Source organism: Manis javanica, chromosome 14 (assembly GCF_040802235.1).
Source record: "Manis javanica isolate MJ-LG chromosome 14, MJ_LKY, whole genome shotgun sequence".
NCBI classification, from domain to species: Eukaryota; Metazoa; Chordata; class Mammalia; order Pholidota; family Manidae; genus Manis; species Manis javanica.
Window position 1 is genome coordinate 53,404,787 of NC_133169.1, and position 20,176 is coordinate 53,424,962.

General features: G+C 38.3%; 1 pseudogene; it reads left to right on the forward strand.

Moving 5' to 3' along the window:
• The first annotated feature begins 8,199 nt into the window (after nucleotides 1-8,199).
• On the forward strand, nucleotides 8,200-14,480 carry LOC140846220 (protein tyrosine phosphatase type IVA 2 pseudogene; annotated as a pseudogene).
• The last annotated feature ends 5,696 nt before the right edge of the window (nucleotides 14,481-20,176 follow it).

The following is a 20,176-nucleotide window of genomic DNA, read 5'->3' on the forward strand; positions in this document are numbered from 1 at the left end:
CATCAGTTGTTATAATTCATCTCACTTTTGAGGTCTGGGCTGATAGGTTAAATGGGGATGCAATGGGAACCGGTATGCTTTTACATTTTTGAGGGGATCTCTAATCCCTGCAGCACCACACAGGTGACATATACTGATCCTGATTTATTACCATGGCTGGAGTCAGCAAGTTTAAGAGCTTCGCTTGGCCTTTCTTCCCCTTCTGGTTCTTCCTCCACAGGCCAGGGAACCAGCATGAGGGCAGTGCCAGCTACCAAGCATAGCCATGCCAGTTCTGTACTCAGAGACCAGGAAAATGATCAATCGGTCCCACTGTGAGACACGCTCTGGGCCAAGACACTCTCTGGCACCAGCCTCTGTACTCTGAGGGGGAACCGTGAGCGTGTTTGTGTGCCCTGTGCCAGTCATCTCAGGCACTGCTTCAGATCACCACCACAAGGTCTGAATACTCCGCTTTCCCCAGGGAAGGCACATTTGCCGGGGAAATGGTCCTAGGTCCCTAAGAAGAGGAAGTGGGAGAATCACACTGTAAACATTGCACCGGTGTTTCAGAATCTTTTTGCAAGGGGGCCCAGCCTTCTCATAAACCCGTAGGTTCCGGGTCTGAGAAGAGGCTCCATTCTGGAAACTGGCAAGGGATCATGACTTTGCTCTAGCTGGTATCAGCCTTCTGTTTCTGTACTCTCGATAGTTTTTTATTACAGATATTATGCAATACTCCAGCTGGCCACCCATCTATCTTGCTTTCAGGTCACCGTGTCTTATAAGCTATGACCTTGGTGGATTCCTGTGGGTCAGGGCTTCCTGGCTGCCTCTGACAGCGCTACCATTACAGCAACTGCAGGGCCCTGGGCTCTGTTAGGATAGTCAGGCGCTGTACGCGGCCTTTGCTAGTCTGGAATCTCGTCGGCCCCACGATCCCCGATGCATGTCTATCACATACTCTCTGGCCTGCCTGAAGAGGGCAATTGTGTTGATCCTCAAAATGCTGGTTCTCCTTCACTTGCAGACTTCTAGGGATACAGAGAGTGGGAGTTTCCTCTGGGACCTCCAAGGGAACAGAGTCAACCATTCTCTGGTGTCATATAATAAGTCTATTCCCACATGAGTAGGTTTCTGAGACTTTCCTCCATATGCATCCACGCTGTTCCATTTCCAGCTAGCCTTTTCTCCAGCTTCAGGAAGCTATATTAGCAGCCAATTAGAAATAACTGTGGGTTTAATTGCTAGGACATTAAACCCTAAATCGTAAGATATCCTCATTCAGTGTTTAGAATGCTCTTACGGTCCCTGCCAATACCCGTTAGCCAGGTCCCAGGGTGTTTTTAGATGAATAATCCATTTCCTCTCAAAACAAGACTAACAGTCCCCTGGTCAGGCCATCTTGAGACTGAATCGAGTTAGTGGTAGAGAAGCAGTGAGGGAAGTTACGGCAGATTTTGAGGAAGGCCAGAATCATCTTGTAAGGCATACAAATTACATGAGGCCTTTGAATGGTCTCTGAGCAAGGGGAAGGTGCTATCTAATAGCAATGGGAGGGAGACACTTCTGCTGGCTTTTAGGGTTCAGGGTAAATCTGAGAGTCTAAGTCTCAAGGACCATCACCCACATATTCTCACCCCCTATCTCAGGATCTCAGTCCTTTTTTTTATCAAGGCTCTGACATTAACATGGAAGACTTTCATGGGCTTTAAATTCATCCATTTTTATAAATCTGTTAGTGTGCACATCCCAGGTCCTGGGACTGAACTTTAAAACTGTCTGACCTCTCACTCTAGGAGCTGGGAAGGTCTCTCAGTGTTAACACAGGCCTTCAGACTTTCATATGTTGACCTGACATAAGACTCAACTCATCTGATGCCATCATTTTCTTTCCTTGGTGCATAAATGGCATGGAGCAGCTACGAACCAACTTCATAGCCCTTATAATTACCATTGTGCTATTTTGCTAAAATCTTCAGATCCTTTATGAGCCAGTGTATTGTCCCCTGAGACTCATTCTTGCATTCCTGAGGAGATCATAAGCCCCATTCCAGCCCATGAGCAATTAGGTGCTTACTGGCATCCACAGCTAAGGGATGTGACCGGGAACTGAGTTTACTCCCTTCTTGAAAATAGACTGTCAGATCCCTCTTCTCTTTCCCAATTCCTTGGGACAACCTAATCTGATAAGGTTACTGCATGACAGAAAGCAGATGAGAATACCTACAGGCAAGAAAAATTCTTCTAGAGCAAGGCTCAGCTGGGAATGCATCTTCCTGCCAGCATGCAGCTGGAAGACAGAGGGTGGGGGTGTGTGGGGAGGAGACAGAGAGAGGTTGAGACAGAGAAATTGACCTGAACGAGCTCCCAAACCCTCCAGTCAGATAAATCGTCTTTCTCCTCTGAGGAGGAGTGAGATCGTGACAGAGATTGGCCTCCTCTAGTAAAGAACCCAGAATGGAAACATGAGTGGGAAGACATGAGGGAGAAGTGTGCCCTGCTAGTAGAAGGATACACCTGGCTTCCTTTAAAGAAATATCTTCAAATAGTAATTTGTTTTAAAAATCAATTCTTAATAAACAAACCATAGCATGATGGCTCACTAGATAACAATATATTTGCATGACTAACGCATGCTGCACTTCGGTGATAATAAGCTAGAATCACCCAGTGAGTGCATGTACCCTGGGAATGAATCAAGCCCTGCTGGAACACACATGATCACTTTCAGGATACCAGGATATGACTTAGGAAGGTATATTTGTTATCTTGCAGAAGCAATGGGAGAAACTGGCTTCTTTAAGAAAGAATTTTTAGCCCAATAGGAAATGAAGACTCAGCTATTGAGTCACAATACTGTTCCTAACATGCATCATGCAGGCTGGAATTTTTTCTATCTGCTGAGCTCATTCTCCCTTTCTGTAAGGTTTGGTGGTTTGGCCAGACAGTTGATTCTCTAAGACACATCTGGTTATGTCATTAACAGTTATTCCTGAATGTTTTGGCTATTGCCAAAGTGGTGTGCTAGTTTAAAAACTCAGAGTGCCATCTTGGGAAATATTACTCTTGCAGATTGTTATATACAGTCCAACTCAATAGTTATCCAAACACAACTATTTTTTGGCATCTTTTAAAATCCCTTAAGAGAAAATGCAGTCAGGGATTTATGCCTTTATTAGACTTAAGGTTAGTCACTGCAAAGTCTCTGAGCTGTTTTAAATGCAGTATCTTATTTATTTTCTTCCCTATTTACAATACACTGATTAGACGTGTCAAAATGCCCCTAAGGGTAGAAGTTCTTCTAACAGTTTCCATCTTTGGAGAAATAGGAATCATCTACCAAGAGCCTCTCTCTTCGAATTCTTAATAGAAAAAGGGATACAAGTGGAAACCATACATATTCCATTCTTTTCCCCCTTCTTCATTTTATCCTTTTACTGAGCTTGGATTTTGGGGTGTTTGTGTTGGTGATAGAATATTTTTAGTATGTGACTCATCTCCAAGTAGCAGATAGGAAAAGTTGACCCACTGTACTTTTATTCTCACTCTAAGTACATAATCCTGTCCTGGGTGACAATTTTATTTCCAAAGTATTTAATGAACTGATCTTTCACAAACTTAAAAGATAATTTTTTTAGCACTGCCTACAAGCCAGACATGCTTTTAAACACCTTCCTTATATACTCATTTCATCATCCCAAGAGCTCTACGAAATGGATTCTATTTTTGTCTTCATTTTATAGACGTAGATCCGAGGCACAGAGAGGTCACGTAATCCACCCAGGTAGGTGGTAGAGCTGGGAGGGAGAGCAAGCAGTCTGGCATCAAGCCTGCACTCTCGCCCACTAGATCACATTGCCTCTGTGTACACTTTTCTTATTCACATCTGAGAGGAAGTCAAGTAAACACCCTGAATGTAGGGAAGGAAGAAACGTTCCTTTCCTGCCCTGATTTCCATCTTCTCCTTTAGTATCTGCTTGAAGGTCCGATGGCCAATTTTATGTCAGCAGCTATGCAGCATTTCCTCATACTTACTAACATGACACACAAATGCTAGAATTTTTAATGGCTACAACTGCACCCTGTAGAGCTACCTCAGACAAACTATCTAGGAAAACAAACAGACACAAACTGAACCACAACACTTTAGTTTCAGGTCAACCAAAGATCCTTCCAACAATCGCATTTTCTTCACTCAAAAATGCAGGGCGTGTTCATAAACCACATAAATGGAAAAAGAAAAAGTAAAATGAAATAAAGAGAACGCAAATTCCTCCCAAATCAGCCATGGAGTCTGTCCAGCCATTGTCACCGTGCCAGTTGAAGCCAGAAAGACCGCTCACGTGGGCTGCCTCGGTGACCATCCTGCTGGGCTCTTCACCTTGCTGCTGCCTCAGTCCAGCGACTAGGTCCCGACCTTAACGGCTTCCCACCGCAGTCTGAGAACCCCAGGTCCCTTCAGACCCTTCAAGTTCAAGCTTCTGGCTACTTCCCCACTCACGTTTTCCTCCTATTAACAACTTCTCAGCCTCACTGAGCTTGCGGTTGATTTTAATATGCTCTTTCCATATGCCTGAGGATCTTTCCACCTGTTATTTCCCTTTCATTCAACTGCATGTAAGACTGAATACTTTATTTAAACTTTAAGTGTTTCTTCCTCAAAGAGGTTTTCCCGAACTTCTCCACTCCCAGTGAAATATTTTTGTTTTATTGTCTCTTTATTACTGTTTCTATTCTTTGAAATTATTGCAGTGTGTCGTAATATACTTACTTGTGTCATGGGTCAAGTCTTCTCTTTTTATTAGGAGCACACACATCCCAGGAGCTGTCGCGCAGCATCTACCACCAGGTGGCACCAAAGCACAGCAGGGACCAGGGCAGGTGTGGACCAAAGACCTTTGGACTCCGGGCACACCGTGGTTATTTCATTGACCTGGTCAATATCACCAACCTGCCTTTTCATTTCTGGACCACACGCCTCCCGAATATGTTAGAGTGAGTTTTATGATATTGTGCTCTGTTCAGATTCTATACTACAGAAGCAGATGAGAGAATTCAAACATATTTGTGATGATCTAGACATGTCTTGGTTCTAAAGACCACAACTCAGAAGACTTAGAGATACAGAAAATAAATGCAAATAAATGACTATAACTCTAAAAATGAGAATTACACTGAAGCAGACCCTGGACATGATGACTAAGATCCCTATCACTTGAGTTGTTGAGTAAGAGGCCAGATGCTTTGTTGCCCAGATATTGTGTAAGAGACTGAAACTTTCAGGAGGAGGATGGATTAGATGATCCCAGTCACTTTCAGTTAGTGGAAATGATTTTTCCAAAGGACCCAGAAATTTGTCATGAAAGAGCTAAGAAAATAAAATATAAAAGTAGCTATTGAAATGAAAATTGCAACAAAGGGAATATGACTTGAACAGTGAAAACAGAACATACAGGGAAAGGTCTGTTTCTGAATCACCTTTGGCTTCCACCCCTATCTGTGCCCCCTGCCCTAGCTCGATGACCCTCACCATCTTTTCCAGGGACCCTGCTATCACCTTCCCCAAGACTCCCTTCTCCCTCTGTTCACCACCAGCACTGGTAACTGCAGGCAATAAAAAAATATGGGTTATGAAATAATGTGTGTGTGTGGTCTAATTCCATCTGTATGGAATGGTATATAGGACTGTGAATGTATTTATGGATGTATACAGAAAAACCCCACACAGAATAAACCAAAGAATTTTGAAAGTGGTTCTCTAACATGTTTTCTAGTCTTTATATTTTAGAAACTATTGAGAATTGGGAAAATATTACTTATTTTATAATCTGAAGATAATTCAAACTACTTTTTAAAAAGAAAAAATAAGAAAGAAAGCTTTCAATGGCATTCTACTGCAAATAGAAAAAAGACCAAACTGGAATTTAAGGTCCTCCATCCATGACCCCAGATTACTTTTTCAGCATGATCTCCCATATTTCTGACATGTACCCTAAACTGAATGCTAGACACTGTTTACCCTGAATTCAGCCTTCACAGTCCAACTTCCAAGCACAGCCTATTTCATAGCCTGCGTTTTGACAACTTCCCAGGGAGAGGATGATACACCTGGGGCAGTTGCAGGACACTTTCAGGGGTGGGATTTGAGTTGGGTTAAAGAAGAGGTAATATTTAGACAGAAAAGACAGCTGATTGTACTTACCATTGGACTTCTTCCAAAGGCTTTGTTATCATTCTTAGATTGCTTAATACTACAGCGAACATTGATCCTAAAAGTTATCTTTTAAATGGGAGATGTATCTTCTTATTTTTCACTTCCATTCTTAAACTAAAAGTATACAATATTTACAGTTAAAAAAGAAAGTGTCATCTGGCTGAGAAGTGACTGGTGGTTACCATCGGGGAGGGTTTGAAGTGGGTGAGTGAGGAGCGTGAGGGGCATAAAGGGGCACAAAAATTCTCAATGATATAAGTTGGTCACGGGATGTCAGTACAGCATAGAGAAATGTAGCCATTGGTTCTGTAACATCTTCCTAATGTTGACAGATGGTAACTGCACTAGTTGGGGTGAGGATTTAATAACATGGGTAACTGTTGAACCACTGTGTTGAAAGCAATATGAGATTACATATCAGGAACCCTCCTACACTGTTGGTGGGAATGTAAATTGGTGCAACCCTTGTGGAAAGCAGTATGGAGGTTCCTCAAAAAACTAAAAATAGAAATACCATTTGATCCAGTAATTCCACTTCTGGGAATTTAGCCAAAGAAAACAAAATCCCTGATTCGAAAAGATGTATGCACCCCTATGTTTATCGCTGCACAATTTGTAATAGCCAAGGTACAGAAGCACTGTAAGTGTCCATCAACATGAAATATTATTCAGCCATAAAAGAAAATAAGTCCTGCCATTTGCAACAATATGGATCGATCTAGAGAGTATTATGCTCAGTGAAACAAGGCAGGCAGAAACAAATACCGTATGATGTCACTTATTTGTGGAATAAAAACAAAGCAGAACAGAAGGAACAAAAAGCTATAGACTCATATGTGGGAATTCACATGTAAAGTATAAAAATCAAATGAATAATCATATCTGATTTGATTGTTTATAGTTCATGATCTGTGATCAAAACAGAAACAGTTTCTGTGATAGGCGTGCCCTTGCATTGTTCACCATGTAAGAATTTGTTCACCATGTAAGAACTTGTTCATTATGCTTCAGAAGACTGGAGACTGTTGAGAGTTGGAGTTGATTAATGATTGTGTACTGAGTCCCCTATATAAAATTTTGTTGTTGTTAACAACCATTTGATCAATAAATATGAGAGGTGCCCTCTCAGCACCACTCTTGCGCTGTTAAGCCTTGAGTTCCCTGGCTGGTCCTTTCAGATCTTCGATAACTCTTCGCCTCTCCTCCCTTATCTGTGAGTCAGAAGCAGGGAGGGACCGACACTCATAGACACTGAGAAGTGACTAGTGGTTACCAAGGGAGAGGGGTTGGGGTGGATGGGGGGAGGAGGAAGGAGATAAAGCAGCACAATAATTCACAATCACAATATAAGGTGGTCATGGGACGGTAGTACAGAATGGAGAATATAGTCGATGATTCTGTAACACCTTTCTACATAATAGATAGTAACTGCACTGGAGGGGGTAAGGATTAAATAATATGGGTAACTATCAAACCACTGTGTTGTACATTTGAAACCAATATAAGATTGTATATCAATGATACTTCAATAAAAAAAGATTGTATATCAACTATATTTCAATAAAAAAAAGAGTCATCAGTAAAGAAAGTTAAAAGACAAATGACAAACTGGAAAAATATTTACAATGTGTATAATAAAGGGTTAATTAATAATTGCATATCAACAACAAAATATTAGTAAATGGGTAAGGGTGAAAAAAGCCATTCACGAAGAAAAATTCCAAATAGACAATGAATAAGAGGGAAAGAAGTTTAACTTCATTTGTAATAAAATAAATGGGAATTAGAACTATATACAATTATTTTGCCTTTCAAAGTGAGAAAAGGTACTACTCAATGTCAGTGAGCAAAAGACCAGGCACTTTCATGGGACTGTAACTTTTCTGGAAAACAACTTACCAATAAGTTTCAAGAGTTTTAAAAACAATTAATTCCCTTTGACCTGTAATTCTACTCATAGGAATTAATCAGAAATATGCACAAAGTTTTATATACAAGCAGCACCATTCATAAGATTAAAAACTAGAAACAAGATTATCAACTATAAGAACAAAATTAAGGTATAATGTTACATTTATTTGATGCAAGCATTAAAAATGATATATTTTTAAAGAATAGTTACTGTTATTATTTGGGGAAAATGCTTGCAATATAATATAAAGCTGGAGAAAAAAAGACGATGCATTCTGGAAACAGGACTGAAGATAAAAACTGCCTATGAGGAAAGTGAGATCTTTCATATTTTACTGTTCTTTTTTTTTTTCAATGAATAATAATAATAGTAGTGACTATTGCTACTAATAATAATTTGAATGTTTACTGCAGGCCAAACATTGTGCTAAGTGTTTTGTGTTTATTTTCTCACTGAATCTCACAACAACCTGATTAGGTAAGTACTGTTACTATCATTCCCCTTTTATAGATCAGGAAACTGAGGCATGGAGAGTCAAACAAGTAGCTCGAAGTAAAGCTAGGATTCAAGGGTGGAATTTTGACTGCATAGTCTTGCTCTCTTTAAAGACACGGGATGCGTCTGTTTATATATTTGTAGTATTGTGTCTCTAAATTAAGAAATTGACCCCACCTCAGCTCTGGTGGTTCCTGCACGTGTAAAAGCTTCTCCTACCCAGCTACCTAACTCCCTGGTCTCCTCAAGCCCTTGCTTGATTGTGACCTTCCCATTGAGACATACCCTGAACACAGGGTTCAAAATTGCACCCCGCTCCTCCTCTGCTTTACTCTGCTTTATTTTTTTTCCATAGTATTTATCTAGCACATTATATAGTTTTCATATTCGCCATATTATTTCTGCTCCCCCCTCCAGATGAACTCCACTAGGTCAGGGGTTTTTATCTTTCTTGCTAACTGTTGTATCATATCCTGAAAGGTACTGGCACAAAACCAGATGCTCAACAAATAATGGTGGATTAAATAAGTTTATAAAGCAGTCTAATTCCAACTTTGCTTTCTTTCTTTACATTGTAAGCATGTATATTCATGTATGGTGGGAGAGAAGAAAAAAATTCTAAATAGTAGTGGTGATTTCAAGTGATATGTTTCCTTTTTTTCCTTTTCTGTTTTCCTGTGGCTTTATTCCTAAAATTCGATGTAAAAATGTATTATTTTAATCATGAAAAAATTGCTTTTTAAGTCTCACTGTGGTTTTAACATTCACCCGTATTATCAAGTCCCACCCACCATGTCCAGTTGCAGTCACTGTCCATAAGCATATTAAGATGCTGTAGAGTCACTACTTGTCTTCTCCATGCTATACCGCCTTCCCCACGACCCAGCTATGTAGCTTTAATCATGGGTTATAGATTAACTGCTACCACAAACAAGCTCAAAAGACACAGACTTGTATCTAAAAGCTGCTCTTGGCTCAACTTGTTCCCTTTTTTCAGAGTAAAAGGCTAACGTGTCTACCTAAATCCTGATGAAGTGAGATTAGGACTAGAGAGTCCCACAAATGTGGTTATCATCTCCATGTATACCATTCCACTGTGATCTCTAAGATTCCAGACTTTACTCTTCAGAGTTCAACCAAACACATCTGAACACATTTTCAAAATGCATCGCAGATTTGCCATCTCTTTCCATTCTTACTGTACTAGAAATTCTTATTTCCTCTTGGCAGCACTTAGTATTGGCAAGCTGGGCAGAAGGCTGAACTTCAATTACCTTTCTGTCTCTTGGCCAGAACATTTGTATGGGGCACAAAGTGAAAAACAAACAGACCATTTCTGTTATTGCAACCCTACTCAAGATATGTGCCTTCTGGCTGCCCACTCTTACTTAGGAGAACCAATACCCTACCCTGGACCCCACGTCTTGTCAATCTTCCTCCACTTTTGACCTCTTTCTCTTACTCTAACCTCTATTCTAAGTGCAGGGTCATGTCTCTTACTCTCAGTGTCCATTAGGTTTCCAACCACTCGGCGTCACAGTGTTCCATGGCTAGATGGGTCCCAGGAGTTACCCGCTAAGAATGGAGGGAGGGTGACAGCATAAGCACCCACTATGATTTACTTCAAGGTAGATTCTCTAAAATATAGTTAAACTTCCCAGACGTCATGATTCACGTCCTGCTATCATCTAGATCACTTGGACTTGACTCCAGGTCTCCCAGCTAGGTGCCTTGGATAAATGATTCAGCTTCCTTCTGTAGCTTAGTTTCTTCAGCTGTAGAAAATACAGGTAATAATCGTACCTAACTCATAGGCTTGTGAAGTGATTAAGAAAGTTGATTCATGTAAAACACTTAGAAGAGAACCTGGCAGAAAATAAATGCCCAATAAATGCTAGCTATTATATCTTGTTTGTTATAATGCTGAGACTGCCTGTCCCCATCTTTGCCTTAAGTTGCATTACCTAAGGACTCTTTTAGTTATCTTAAAGATGTACCAGACCTAGGAAAGTGAGAGCAAAGCTATCTAAATAAAATAACAATAACTAGTAATAATAACAATAATATAACAATAACAGAAAGCCAAAGATTCATCTGCATTATTTCATGTAATCCTTAAAAAATTTCGTGTGGCTGAAAAGATGCTCCACATCGCTAATTATCAGGGAAATGCAAATTAAAACCACAATGAGATATCAGCTCACACCATTTAGGATGGCCAGCATCGAAGAGACTAAGAACAACAAATGCTGGTGAGGATGCTGAGAAAGGGGAACCCTCCTACACTGCTGGTGGGAATGTAAACTAGTTCAACCATGTGGAAAACAATATGGAGGTTCCTCAAAAAACTAAAAATAGAAATACCATTTGCCGCCGGAATTCCACTCCTAGGAGTTTACCCAGAGAATACAAGTTCTCAGATTCAAAAAGACATATGCACCTGTATGTTTATTGCAGCACTATTTACAATAGCCAAGATATGGAAGCAACCTAAGTGTCCATCAGTAGATGAATGGATAAAGAAGAGGTGGTACATATACACAATGAAATACTATTCAGCTATAAGAAAGAAACAAACCCTACCATTTGCAACAACATGGATGCAGCTAGAGGGTATTATGCTCAGTGAAATAAGCCAGGCAGATAAAGACAAGTACCAAATGATTTTCCTCACTTGTGGAGTATAACAACAAAACATAAATGAAGGAACAAAACAGCAGCAGACTCACAAACTCTGAGAAGAGACTAGGGGTTACTAAAGGGGAGGGGTAGGGAAAGGGGAGGAGGGAGGGAGGGAGAAGGGGATTCAGGGGTATTATAATTAGTGCACATGGTGTTGGGGGGAGCATGGGGAAGACAGTGTAGCACAGAGAAGACAAGAAGTGACTCTGTGGCATCTTATTACACTGATAGTGGCTGCAATGGGGTTTGAGGGATGACTCAATAACATGGGTGAATGTAGTAAACACATTGTTTTTCATGTGAAACCTTCATAAGAGTGTATATCAATAATAGCTTAATAAAAAATTTGTCTAAAAAATTTCATGGGGCAAGTACTATTGCTACCCCCCTTTTACGGATGAGGGAAAAAACATCCTTATATGATTCTTAAATTGCCCATATATTCTGCCTTTCAAATGTTTCTCTAGAACCTGCCAGGCTTATATCCTTCCCTTGCACCTCGCCTGTGAACTCTGCTTCTGGCAAGTTGCCTGGAGATTCCTGCTTCTTTAGATAATGCTGGAACGCTCCACTTCTGTCATACCAGCTAAGTTCCTCTTCATGGGATCCAAGTGAACTCTTATAACACAGAAGAATTAGTTGAAACTCCTAAGAGGGTTTTTATTCCATACCTTCAGCAGATTTAAATGGAACATGGATGAATGGGGTTCAAAAGCCTGACACACTCCTTTCCATTAAATATAATGTATTTTCCTCACAGGACTGCTCTGGCAGAAGCTAGCATTGGAGAATGACAGCTCAAATTTCCATATAGGCATGCAAGTCAGCCATCTCAGGTACACCTATTCCACATCTACCTGGGAACGAGGGCAAGCCAGGAACACTACCGTCCCCACTCAGGGCGACTTACCCTTCAGCCATCCTTCTGCACACATCCTCTAAGCCAATGATCCCAAAGTGGAGTAGTCCACAGAACAATTCACTGGGGCACTGGAAGAAATTTAGAACTTCTACTGGTGTTGAGTTTTTAATCTAAGAAAATAAACTGTACTAAAATGTAACAAAGTTTGTATGTTGGAAAGTCACAGGTCACAATTGGTATCCTGAAGAAATGAATATCAACCATTCCAAATTTACTGGTTCTTTCTGTGCGCAGGTAACAATCAGTACTGTGCTATCTAACGAGAATTTCAGAAGAATTAACACTCAGTATGTTCTTTCAAAGAAAAAGTGACTTCTTAAAATGAACAAATGTTTTTCAAAAGACACTCATGCTACTGGGAGAGTATATGTGTGCCAATTATTTTTTTAAGTCTTCATCTGCATAATTGAAAAAACTTGGAAACAAATTTTTCCAATTTATTTTTATAATTTTTCTAAATTATGAACTGGTTCCAGAGGCAATTAAAAGATGAAAACAACAGTTCACTTAGTTCCAAACTAATAGAAAGGTGTTGTGTTTACCTATTTTTTTTAAAGGGTCAAACTGCTTAAAGCTTTGTTTTCAGACCCATTTGTTAAAATTATAAAAATACAAAACTTTTTAATTAGGTTGTAAAACCACTAATTGGCACCAGGAAAATGAGGCATTTAATAATTTCTTTTCAATAGAAACTTTGCATACTTGCTTAACTCAGGCAATAAAAATAAATCAACAATGCTCTCCTCCCATTTGGATTATCGTATCTTTGCACCAATTTTTTGAGCTCTGATGGTCAAAAATATAAAAACAAAAAACCTTCAAAACAAACCAAAAAACCCTAAGTATAAAAACAAGTGGAAGCGGTGGCGGCGGTGGCGCGGTCGGCAGGGCTCACTTGTCGCCGTCCGGGAGCGGCTGGCGCAGCGCGAGGCGACGCCACAGGGCGGCGGCCGCGGCGGCAGCAGCAGCGCGACGGACTCGTGCACGCGCGACGGACTCGTGCACGCGCGCCGCCGCCGAGGTGACTGAGGAGAGAGGCGCCGCCTCGCCCCCGCCGCCGCCGGACTCCGGTGCCCGGTGCCCAGCTCGCCCGCGTTTGTCGTTGGAATACACGTTGCCCACGTGCAGCGTTCTGGGCGCGAGGGCCGTCTTCTGCCAGGCCCAGCGCAGCGTTTCTGCTGCCAGGTGAGCTTGGGGGCTTCTAGGTGCCGTGATCAACACTGTCTTGAAGACTCGGGCACCCAGACTGGCCCAGAAATACTTGGCTTTTTTTTTTTTTCGCAAGCATATTTCTTTTAACGACTCCAGTAAAAGTAAGCATCAAGTAAACAAAAGTGGAAACGACCTACACTTTTAACCTGTTCCACTAGTGCCTAAATGTAGTAAAGGCTGCTTGAATTTTGTATGTAGTTGGGTATTTTGGAGGCCGAAGGTATCCATCTGCAGACATCGACGCCCAAGTTGAATTTGGATTCAAGTGGATTCTAAATACTTCTGCTGATCTTGAAGAGAGAAGCTTCTTGAAGAATAAACAAGTTGAATAGAGAAAATGCTGATTGATAATAGGCATTTTAGTGGTCTTTTTAATCTTTTCTGCTGTGAAACATTTCAATGATTTTTTTCCCCATCACACTCACACACACACTTTTTATTTGCCATAATGAACCGTCCAGCCCCTGCGGAGATCTCCTATGAGAACATGCGTTTTCTGGTAACTCACCGCCCTACCAATGCTGCCCTCAACAAGTTCACAGAGGAACTTAAGGGAGTGACAACTTTGGTTCGAGGTTGTGATGCTACGCATGATAAAGCACCAGTTGAAAAAGAAGGAATCCACCTTCGAGATTGGCTGTTTGATGATGGGGCGCCACCCTCTAATCAGAGAGTAGATGATTGGCTAAACCTACTAAAAACCAAATTTCGTGAAGAGCCAGGTTGCTGTGTTGCACGATTGGGAAGGGCACCTGTGCTGGTTGCACCTGCTTTAATTGAATGTGGAATGAAGTATGAGGATGCAGTTCAGTTGGTAGGACAAAAAAGAAGGGGGGGCATTCAATTCCAAACAGCTGCTTTACCTGGAGAAATCCGACCTAAGATGCGATTACGCTTCAGAGATACCAGTTGGGCATTGCTGTGTTCAGTAGAAAGAAATGTAAACGAAGGCTGACTTGATTGTGGCATTTTAGAGGGAACTGTTGGTACCTGGAAATGTGAATCTGGATTCTTAACTGTGCCATCAAAGTAGTGATGGATTCAGTACTCATCAACCACTCTCCTAATGATTGGAAAAAAGGAAACAAAAAGAAATCCCTCTATAACATGAATAAAACATTTAAGAAAAGAAAAAAACAAACAAAAACAAATGGAAGTAATTATCAGACTTAAGCCAAGATTTTTAAAAACAATGAAGCATATTAACCATGTAAGTCTAAATATAGTTACTGTATTTAGTGAAAATCAAAACATTTATTATCTAGTGATATAACAAGAACCACTTTTTAAAATATATATTTCTCATTTTCTTAATTTCTAAATCTGTGTGTTTTAAATAAATAAATAGATAGTATACCAAATACTGTAGAAAATGTTCACAATTTAGAGATAAATCAGCATATATGGGGGTGTATTCATTATTTTGGCTGTTAATGATGGGATACACTCACTGTTTTAAATAAGATATTTGAGGAAGAGAAGAGGAGGGTACATTCACAGTTCCAGAATCCTAGGGGCAAGTGTACTTGGGGCATTTGGTAATGGTCTGCTCTGGCCCCACTCCTGAGCTTTTCCCTAAGGCAGGCAGCTGTCCTAAGGATAGCAACACAACTTTTTAAGTCTCTGAGATGTTCAACTTCTGTATTACAGTAGTATTTTTAGCTACTCTTGGGAGTGTAATATTATAATTTCTTGTTAATTCAATGGAGACTGAAAAGCTCAAAGACAATAAGAATTTTATTGTAAAATTCCCAAAACAAAAGGGACCTAGCTTATTAATAATTGCTTAATTATACAGACTCATGACTACACCTTACATTTAAGGATAATGAAAAGCTGTGAATACATTTTAAGGTATCTAAATGTTACATTCTGTAGTTTCTCATACATGTGGTCTGCAAGAATATTTTTGGAGATATATTAATTAAATGGCACTTGAGTTCAAGTTTTATTTTGATGATAATGTAAAACAGGCTTATAAAGGTATATTCTGGATCATCATAAAGACTATCTTAAAACGGAGAACTGCCATCTACTACAGTGTGAAGTTAGCATCCATATTGACAATATTGGAACTAAGAATAATAAAAAGATATCACTTAATTTTTAATCCACTTGATATCCAACATTAAACCACAACTCTGGAGTTCAGTAAGTCTTTTTTTATTTATACTTGATGTTAAACAGGACATATACATTATTCAAGAATGAAAAACACTGTCATATTCAATTTTTAAGTGGAAAACCCCAGTACAAATAATATAATTAATGTGCATGACTGATCTGTGACCTGATAAATATGGCCTGACTACTGTACTGTTTGAATGAGCCAGAAACACATGTGAAGTTAAAATTGTTACAGTTGAAGAAGCCAGGTTTATGTAAATAGAAAAATATAAATGAATTTAAAGGGATTTTTCATGTTTTCACAAAGCTTTCTTCCCATAAATGTTTCATAAAATGGTATGGACAAGTATTTGAGAAAGGCCCAAATTTATGTTTTACATATTTTGTTTTGTCTATGGAACTCCTCAAAAAGTTATTTCTCTACTTATTCAAATAACATCTTAGTTTTATTACTGGTTGGTAGATTTAGTAGAACTAATTCATATATTTACATATTAAGCAATAATAAAAATAAGCCTACATACAAAATATTCAGAAACAATAAGCTAAAAATGTACTATAGGCATAAAATGTTTGATCAAATTAATATCTAATTATGAAATCATTTAACACATTAAATCTATTTTTATTAATTTAATAGCAACCATGGCTTTTTAATTCTTCACAAGGGCTTCATGTTCTGAGTTATTCTGAATTTCAATTACAATTTATAATATACTGTGCTGTCAAATCCAACTGATTGCGGAACCCATGCTTTATATATACCACACACACACACACACACACACACACACACACACACTCCATCAATCTCTGGGTATTAAACATGAGTAAGATTATCACCTACCTTTCAAATTGTACCTTTTGGTACCTAATTATGGCTGACTTATGAAAAAACTTCTAAATGACTATATTTCATTATCATAAAGAATTATAATAAAACAAATTCATAATTAAATGGTAATACTTTCTGATAAAAAATATCATATTTTTCATAACAAGAACTTAAATAATTACTAATATTTAGCACTTAATTTTTCCTGAAGATAAAAATTTACTATTTTATGTATGCAACTACATCATTAAAAATTATGAATTATGCTGGTATAGTGATTTATTTGTTGACTTGATTAATCATTGCTTATTAATAAAATGTCATGATTCAAATTTGTTGTCCTATCTTTTTTGAGCATGTGGACGAACAGTCACAGAGTTCTTTGGAGAAAAGTTTCTGAGGAAATGGGAGACTTATGCAGTTTAACTCTTGAACCCATGAAAAATATAAACATTCATTAGATTTACAAAGTAAACCTTAAGTAATCAGAATAGAAAATTTCTCATTTTAATTCTTGCCCTTCACATAAAATGAGAAATTATCTATATGATGTAAGAAATAGAATAACTAAGACTTATGACAGCATCCTTTTTTTAAAAAAGCAAATTCCCCAAGCTGACATGCGTATCTATGTGTGCAAGGATTTTTTTCAAAACTTAGTAGATGAATTTCTTATTTAAGTTATCATAAAGATAAGTATCCCTTACTGTTTTATTAGATTTAGAATAAACTGCTCTATTTCAAGATGTTGGCATCAAGAATAAAGTAACACCTGGCAATTTGAAAGACAATTCTCATAAGTCTATAAGAATGATTCAACTACCTAAAATGTTTTCTTTCTCTCTGTAAAAACAAATTAACATGTAAATTAACTGTAAATATAACTAAACACAAATATGTTTTTGGTGTGAGTGCACATATGTGCATGTGGGAGCTCATATATACTAAATGTTTAAAAGAAGGATACTAGTTCTGTAATATGTTATGATTCAATGTTTCATTCTGGTCTATCTCGCATATACAGATACCTTAGAAACTACTAAATTCATTTTCCCTTCATTTTACTTTCTCAACTGAAGCATACAGGGTCTGCGTGCTTAGAAGGTATTATTTCACATGTAATCAGTGCCATCTTCTGGCAGTTGGAACTATTTGTGTATTGACATAAAATTCATTATGGATTATAACTTCCATTTTCTCCACAAGTTAGATGTACAAGTTATTGAGTAACAACCCTTCATTAAAATTAAGAAAAAAACTTAATAGAAGGAGCATGTTTCAGGTTACCTTCAAATACATAAGATTTCAAAAGAGACTGAGTCAGTCATCCTACAGATTCTACTACTAAATCTTCTACTTACTAGATATTAAATCTTAGATTAACTATAGAAGCCACTCTAGACCTCAGTTTCCTCATCTATAAGGTTGTTTAATGAAGTTGTTAAATAAGTTTAAAAAAGTTACTAAAATCCCATTTGATTCTAGCTTTAGAAATTTTTATGACTATTTCTGGCTTTAGCATCCTAATTTGGAATGTAAGCCTGTCTGGGCACACTTTTTTGTAGTTAATCTCCTTTATTAATATGATTTTTTGTTTACACACTGCTTGAATTTTCTTCAGAAATAAACCTTAATTTACACTTCTCCTCATCCAAATAGCTTTCCCCTAAACATTACACATTAGAAAAGCTTCACTGAATTGTGAAAAAATCTAAACCCTAGTGACTGAAAAGAAGGTTTTATATAAAATTCTGTAAAGATAAGTGTGCATGCTTTAGATAAGTTGAAGTCAATATAAAATCAAGGACCCACAAGTTGATGGGAAAGAAGTCCCTCCAAAGCTTCTAGAATCCTAAATGTTATTGTCACATATAAAAAGTTGGAAAAGCTCAGAGCGTGGGCAGCTTCTCCTAACATCCCCACAGGTTTGACTGACACTACCCTGTACTGTAGGCTTGTCACCTTGGATTTACCCTTACTGTCATTTCATTCTCCCTTCATATCAGTCATCGACTTAATTCTTGTTTTCAAAATGTGTTGCTCTGATTTAAACTTTCTTATTTAAACTTTCTGGCATCCACACAGTCTAGGTTCTCAAATTCCTAGACCTGAGTTACTAAAATATCAGTCATAGTCTACTGCTTAGAGTGATTAAGGACTTGCATCCAAATCATTTGGGATGCTGGTTGAAACCAGCATCTCCTTGACTCCATAAAGTAGACCACCACTGTCACATTTTAAATACAAGTGATCTTAAAAGTAAAAATACAAGTAATTTTAAATGTTCTAGAAGTCAGATTAAAAAACTGAAAACAAATGAAATTATTTTAGTAATATATTTGATGTAATCCTATGCATGTAAAATATAATTTCAGTATGTAATCAGTTAAAAACATATAAATGTGATACTTCATATTCTTTTTTTTCATACTAAGCCTTCTAGATCTGGTAATTTATACTTGTAGCATATCTCAATTAGGACAAGCACATTTTGATACCTGTACACAATCCATTCTACAATTATTACTGTATTTACACTTGAGAAAATTCTCCTTTAATTATGTCAATCCAAAGAACCCAGAAATCCCTGGTACCTCCAGTTAATCAACTCAGAAGGGTACTCAAAGCTCCCTAAAGGTGACCACACCTCATCTATCTAACCTACTCTCCATATAAGAAATATTCTGGATTCTTCCATGAAGTTTTCCTAGGAAAATATTCAAAGCCTTATTCATTCACAAATATTTGTGGAGCACCCACAGAATGTGATCCCACATGGATCCTTCCCAAAACAGGAAGATATAACACAAATCATTACATAATTACTACAGTATAATTGTTTTCATTGCAACAGTGAAAGCAGTGCTGTAAAATAGTGCTATGAGATGCTATGAGAATGCATAAGAGCAGGACCATTTAGCTTGAGGGGTCAAAGGAAATTTCTTTAATGCAGTAGCATTTAAATTTTCTAAAAGAATATAAATGTAAGGTAGAGGAAAGCACATCATGAAAAGCCCTGAGGTGGAAAAGTTAAAGTCTCAGGCAGATAAGGAAAGTAATCTTTCTGAAAGGGGGCTGTTGAAGTAGGCAGAAGTCATAGGAGGCCAAATTTCTGAGCCTTCAATATTTTTTTCTTTCTGTTATGCATATTTAAACAAAATAAATGACAAACTCCTCCAAAAGTACACATCATGCCTTCTAAGTGTTATTTCTTATATCTCATGGAGCACAAAGAAAGTGTTTAATAAATACTTCCTGTATGCATGGAAAACTCATGTATTTTGTTAGCCTTTTAAATTCTAGAATCTCCAAAATTATATTAACAATTAATGTGCATCTTCAGATATTACTATGAAATGCAAGGAAGTCTTTCCTAAGGTGCTGAGAATTATATAAAGTTCCTTAGACAAACAGACAATTTTTGTAGGGAATAACGTGGGCATTGAGTGAGCTCTATTCCGGTGATGCCAGAATTCTGGCTCTAACCCAAGTTTCTGGTAGAAGTGAAAAGATGGTGATTTAAACACACAGAGACGAAAGGATGTAAAGAAGTATTTTATTGAGTTAAATCTGCCTGTTACCTAGTACCTATGTTTTACTCTTCAAACTGATCAAAATCTGATACATAGCACTGTGAAAGGCAGAATTCTAAGGTGCCTTCCCCCAAATTTGTGCCCTCTAGGGAGCATGAACCTATATTCTCTCCCCTTGTATGTGGCACAACCTGTGAATATGAAGGATATCACTTTGGGGATAAGGTCATCAAAGGGGAAATGACGTGTAGGATTGGGTCTT